The sequence below is a fragment of the Triticum urartu genome, chromosome 2A, assembly GCF_056163025.1.
Source record: "Triticum urartu cultivar PI428250 chromosome 2A, HENAU_Tu73, whole genome shotgun sequence".
Taxonomy (NCBI): Eukaryota; Viridiplantae; Streptophyta; class Magnoliopsida; order Poales; family Poaceae; genus Triticum; species Triticum urartu.
In genome coordinates, this window is record NC_141874.1 from 696,064,752 (window position 1) to 696,070,751 (window position 6,000).

Here is a 6,000-nt window from a genome sequence, read left to right on the forward strand (position 1 = left end):
TGAGCAGATATGGGTATATCTACTTAATGAAACATAAGTCTGAAACATTTGAAAAGTTCAAAGAATTTCAGAGTGAAGTGGAAAATCATCGTAACAAGAAAATAAAGTTTCTATGATCTGATCGTGGAGGAGGATATATGAGTTACGAGTTTGGCCTACATTTGAAACAATGCGGAATAGTTTCGCAACTCACACCACCCGGAACACGACAGCGTAATTGTGTGTCCGAACGTCGTAATCATACTTTACTAGATATGGTGCGATCTATGATGTCTCTTACTGATTTACGACTATCGTTTTGGGGTTATGCTTTAGAGACGGTTGCATTCACGTTAAATAGGGCACCATCAAAATCCGTTGAGACGACACCTTATGAACTATGGTTTGGCAAGAAACCAAAGTTGTCGTTTCTTAAAGTTTGGGGCTGCGATGCTTATGTGAAAAAGCTTCAACCTGATAAGCTCGAACCCAAATCGGAGAAATGTGTCTTCATAGGATACCCAAAGGAAACTGTTGGGTACACCTTCTATCAAAGATCCGAAGGCAACACATTCATTACTAAGAATGGATCCTTTCTAGAGAAGGAGTTTCTCTCGAAAGAAGTGAGTGGGAGGAAAGTAGAACTTGATGAGGTAACTGTACCTGCTCCCTTATTGGAAAGTAGTTCATCACAGAAACCGGTTCCTGTTACATCTACACCAATTAGCGAGGAAGCTAATGATGATGATCATGAAACTTCAGATCAAGTTACTACCGAACCTCGTAGGTCAACCAGAGTAAGATCCGCACCAGAGTGGTACGGTAATCCTGTTTGGAGGTCATGTTACTTGACCATGATGAACCTACGAACTATGAGGAAGCGATGATGAGCCCAGATTCTGCAAAATGGCTTGAGGCCATGAAATCTGAGATGGGATCCATGTATGAGAACAAAGTGTGCACTTTGGTTGACTTGCCCGATGATCGGCAAGTGATACGTCTCCAACGTATCTATAATTTTTGATTATTCCATGCTATATTATATCCTGTTTTGGACATTATTGGGATTTATTATACACTTTTATATTATTTTTGGGACTAACCTATTAACCAGAGGCCCAGCCCAGAATTGCTGTTTTTTTTGCCTATTTTAGGGCTTCGCAGAAAAAGAATATCAAACGGAGTCCAAACGGAACGAAACCTTCGGGAACATGATTTTCGGAACGAACATGATCCAGAGGACTTGGACCCTATGTCAAGCAATCAACCAGGAAGGCATGAGGTAGGGGCGCGCCTACCCCCCAGGCGCGCCCTCCACCCACGTGGGGCCCACATTGCTCCACCGACGTACTCCTTCCTCCTATATATACCTACGTACCCTCAAACTACCAGATACGGAGCCAAAACCCCGATTCCACCGCCGTAACTTTCTGTATCCACGAGATCCCATCTTGGGGCCTTTTCCATAGGTCCACAGGAGGGGGTATCGATCACGGAGGGCTTCTACATCAACACCATAGCCCCTCCGATGAAGTGTGAGTAGTTTACTTCAGACCTATGGGTCCATAGTTATTAGCTAGATGGCTTCTTCTCTCTTTTTGGATCTCAATACAAAGTTTCCCCCCTCTCTTGTGGAGATCTATTCGATGTAATCTTCTTTTGCGGTGTGTTTGTTGAGACCGATGAATTGTGGGTTTATGATCAAGTTTATCTATGAACAATATTTGAATCTTCTCTGAATTCTTTTATGTATGATTGGTTATCTTTGCTAGTCTCTTTGAATTATCAGTTTGGTTTGGCCTACTAGATTGATCTTTCTTGCAATGGGAGAAGTGCTTAGCTTTGGGTTCAATCTTGCGGTGTCCTTTCCCAGTGACAGTAGGGGAAACAAGGCACATATTGTATTGTTGCCATCGAGGATAACAAGATGGGGTTTATATCATATTGCATGAGTTTATCCCTCTACATCGTGTCATCTTGCTTAAAGCGTTACTCTGTTCTCTTGAACTTAATACTCTAGATGCATGCTGGATAGCGGTCGATGTGTGGAGTAATAGTAGTAGATGCAGGCAGGAGTCGGTCTACTTGTCTCGGACGTGATGCCTATATACATGATCATACCTAGATATTCTCATAACTATGCTCAATTCTGTCAATTGCTCAACAGTAATTTGTTTACCCACCGTAATACTAATGCTCCCGAGAGAAGCCTCTAGTGAAACCTATGGCCCCCGGTCTATTCTCCATCATATTAATCTTCCAATACTTAGTTATTTCCTTTTCCATTTATTTTACTTGCATCTTTATTTCTCTTTATCATAAAAATACCAAAAATATTATCTTATCATATCTATCAGATCTCACTCTCGTAGGTGACTGTGAAGGGATTGCCAACCCCTTTATCGCGTTGGTTGCGAGGAGTTTATTTGTTTGTGTAGGTGCGAGGGACTTGTGCGTGGCCTCCTACTGGTTTGATACCTTGGTTCTCAAAAATTGAGGGAAATACTTATGCTGCTCTGCTGCATCACCCTTTCCTCTTCAAGGGAAAACCAACGCAGTGCTCAAGAGGTAGCAAGAAGGATTTCTGGCGCTGTTGCCGGGGAGTCTACGCAAAAGTCAACGTACCAAGTACCCATCACAAACCCTTATCTCCCGCATTACATTATTTGCCATTTGCCTCTCGTTTTCCTCTCCCTCGCTTCACCCTTGTCATTTTATTTGCCCTCTCTCTCTCCATCCTCCCTCTCTTTCTCTATTCGCCTCTTTTTGCCCGTTTCTTGTTTGCTTGTGTGTCGGATTGCTTGCTTGTCACGATGGCTCAAGATAATACCAAATTGTGTGACTTTACCAATACCAACAACAATGATCTTATTAGCACTCCGATTGCTCCTCTTACCGATGCTGAATCTTGTGAAATAAATGCTGCTTTGCTGAATCTTGTCATGAAAGATCCATTTTCCGGCCTTCCTAGTGAAGATGCTGCTACCCATCTAAACAACTTTGTTTATTTGTGTGATATGCAAAAGAATAAAGATGTGGACAATGATATTGTTAAATTGAAGCTATTTCCTTTTTCGCTTAGAGATCGTGCTAAAGCTTGGTTTTCGTCTTTGCCTAAAAATAGTATTGATTCGTGGAATAAGTGCAAATATGCTTTTATCTCTAAGTATTTTACTCCCGCTAAGATCATCTCTCTTAGAAACGATATTATGAATTTTAAGCAACTTGATCACGAACATGTTGCACAAGCTTGGGAGAGGATGAAATTAATGATACGTAATTGCCCTACACATGGTTTGAATTTGTGGATGATTATACAAAAATTTTATGCTGGATTGAATTTTGCTTCTAAAAATCTTTTAGATTCGGCCGCGGGAGGCACTTTTATGTAAATCACTTTAGGAGAAGTTACTAAACTCCTAGATAATATTATGGTTAATTATTCTCAATGGCACGCTGAAAGATCTACTAATAAGAAAGTGCATGCGATAGAAGAAATTAATGTTTTGAGTGGTAAGATGGATGAACTTATGAAATTATTTGCTAATAAAAGTGTTTCTTCTGATCCTAATGATATGCCTTTGTCTACCTTGATTGAGAATAATAATGGATCTTTGGATGTGAATTTTGTTGGTAGGAATAATTTTGGTAACAACGCGTATAGAGGAAACTTTAATCCTAGGCCGTATCCTAGTAATTCCTCTAATAATTATGGTAATTCCTACAACAATTCTTATGGAAATTTTAATAAGATACCCTCTGATTTTGAATCTAATATTAAATAATTTATTACCTCGCAAAAGAATTTCAATGCTTTGATTGAAGAAAAATTGCTTAAGATTGATGAGTTGGCTAGGAACGTTGATAGAATTTCTCTTGATGTTGATTCTTTGAAACTTAGATCTATTCTACCTAAGCATGATATCAATGAGTCTCTCAAAGCTATGAGAATTTCCATTGATGAGTGCAAAGAAAGAACCGCTAGGATGCGTGCTAAGAAAGATTGCTTTATAAAAGCATGTTCTTCTAGTTTCCATGACAATAAAGATGAAGATCTAAAAGTTATTGATGTGTCCCCTGTTAAATATTTGTTTTGAAATATGAATCTTGATAATGATGGGACTGAATATGATCCACCTTTACCTAGAAGACATTCCAAAAATTCGGAGTCTTTAGATCTTGATGCTAAAATTGTTAAAAGTGGGATTGAAGAAGTCAAAACTTTAAATATTAATGAACCCACTATTTTGGATTTCAAGGAATTTAATTATGATAATTGCTCTTTGATAGATTGTATTTCCTTGTTGCAATCCGTGCTAAATTCTCCTCATGCTTATAGTCAAAATAAAGCCTTTACCAAACATATCGTTGATGCTTTGATGCAATCTTATGAAGAAAAACTTGAGTTGGAAGTTTCTATCCCTAGAAAACTTTATGATGAGTGGGAACCTACTATTAAAATTAAGATTAAAGATCATGAATGCTATGCTTTGTGTGATTTGGGTGCTAGTGTTTCCACGATTCCAAAGACTTTGTGTGATTTGCTAGGTTTCCGTGATTTTGATGATTGCTCTTTAAACTTGCACCTTGCGGATTCCACTATTAAGAAACCTATGGGAAGAATTAATGATGTTATTATTGTTGCAAATAGGAATTATGTGCCCATGGATTTTATTGTTCTTGACATAGATTGCAATCCTTCATGTACTATTATTCTTGGTAGACCTTTCCTTAGTACGATTGGTGCAATTATTGATATGAAGGAAGGGAATATTAGATTCCAATTTCCGTTAAGGAAAGGCATGGAACACTTCCCTAGAAAGAAAACTAAATTACCTTATGAATCTATTATGAGAGCCACTTATGGATTGCCTTCCAAAGATGGCAATACCTAGATCTATCCTTGCTTTCATGCCTAGCTAGGGGCGTTAAACGACAGCGCTTGTTGGGAGGCAACCTAATTTTATTTTTATTCCTTGCTTTTTGCTCCTGTTTAGTAATAAATAATTTATCTAGACTCTGTTTTGCTTGTGTTTTTTGTGTTTAATTAGTGTTTGTGCCAAGTAGAACCGTTGGGAAGACTTGGGGAAAGTCTTTTTCATCTTGCTGTAAAAAACAGAAACTTTAGCGCTCACGAGAACTGCTGCCATTTTTATTTGAAAAGTGATATTTAGTTAATTCTTTTTGAATATGATTAATAGATAAATTCCTCACGTCCAGAAATTTATTTTAGAATTTTTGGGGTTTCAGAAATTGCGTTAGCTGCAGATTACTAAAGACTGTTCTGTTTTTGGCAGATTCTATTTTCCGTGTGTTGTTTGCTTATTTTGATGAATCTATGGTTAGTAAAATAGTTTACAAACCATAGAGAAGTTGGAATACAGTAGGTTTAACACCAATATAAATAAATAATGAGTTCATTACAGTCACTTGAAGTGGTGTTTTGTTTTCTTTCGCTAACGGAGCTCACGAGATTTTCTACTTTAAGTTTTGTGTTGTGAAGTTTTCAAGTTTTGGGTAAAGACTTGATGGATTATGGAACAAGGAGTGGCAAGAGCCTAAGCTTGGGGATGACCATGGAACCCCAAGATAATCTAAGGACACCTAAAATCCAAATCTTGGGGATGCCCCAGAAGGCATCCCCTCTTTCGTCTACTTCTATCGGTAACTTTACTTGGAGCTATATTTTTATTTACCACATGATATGTGTTTTGCTTGGAGCGTCTTGTATTATTTGAGTCTTTATTTGTTAGTTTTCCACAATTATCCTTGCTGCACACACCTTTTTGAGAGAGACACACATGATTCGGAAATTGTTAGAATACTCTATGTGCTTCACTTATATCTTTTTGAGTTATATAGTTTTTTCTCTAGTGCTTCACTTATATCTTTTAGAGCACGATGGTGGATTTGTTTTATAGAAACTTTTGTTCTCTCATGCTTCGGTTAGATTATTTTGAGAGTCCTACAAAACAGCATGGTAATTTGCTTTAATTATTTTAGGCATTCAAGATTAATATA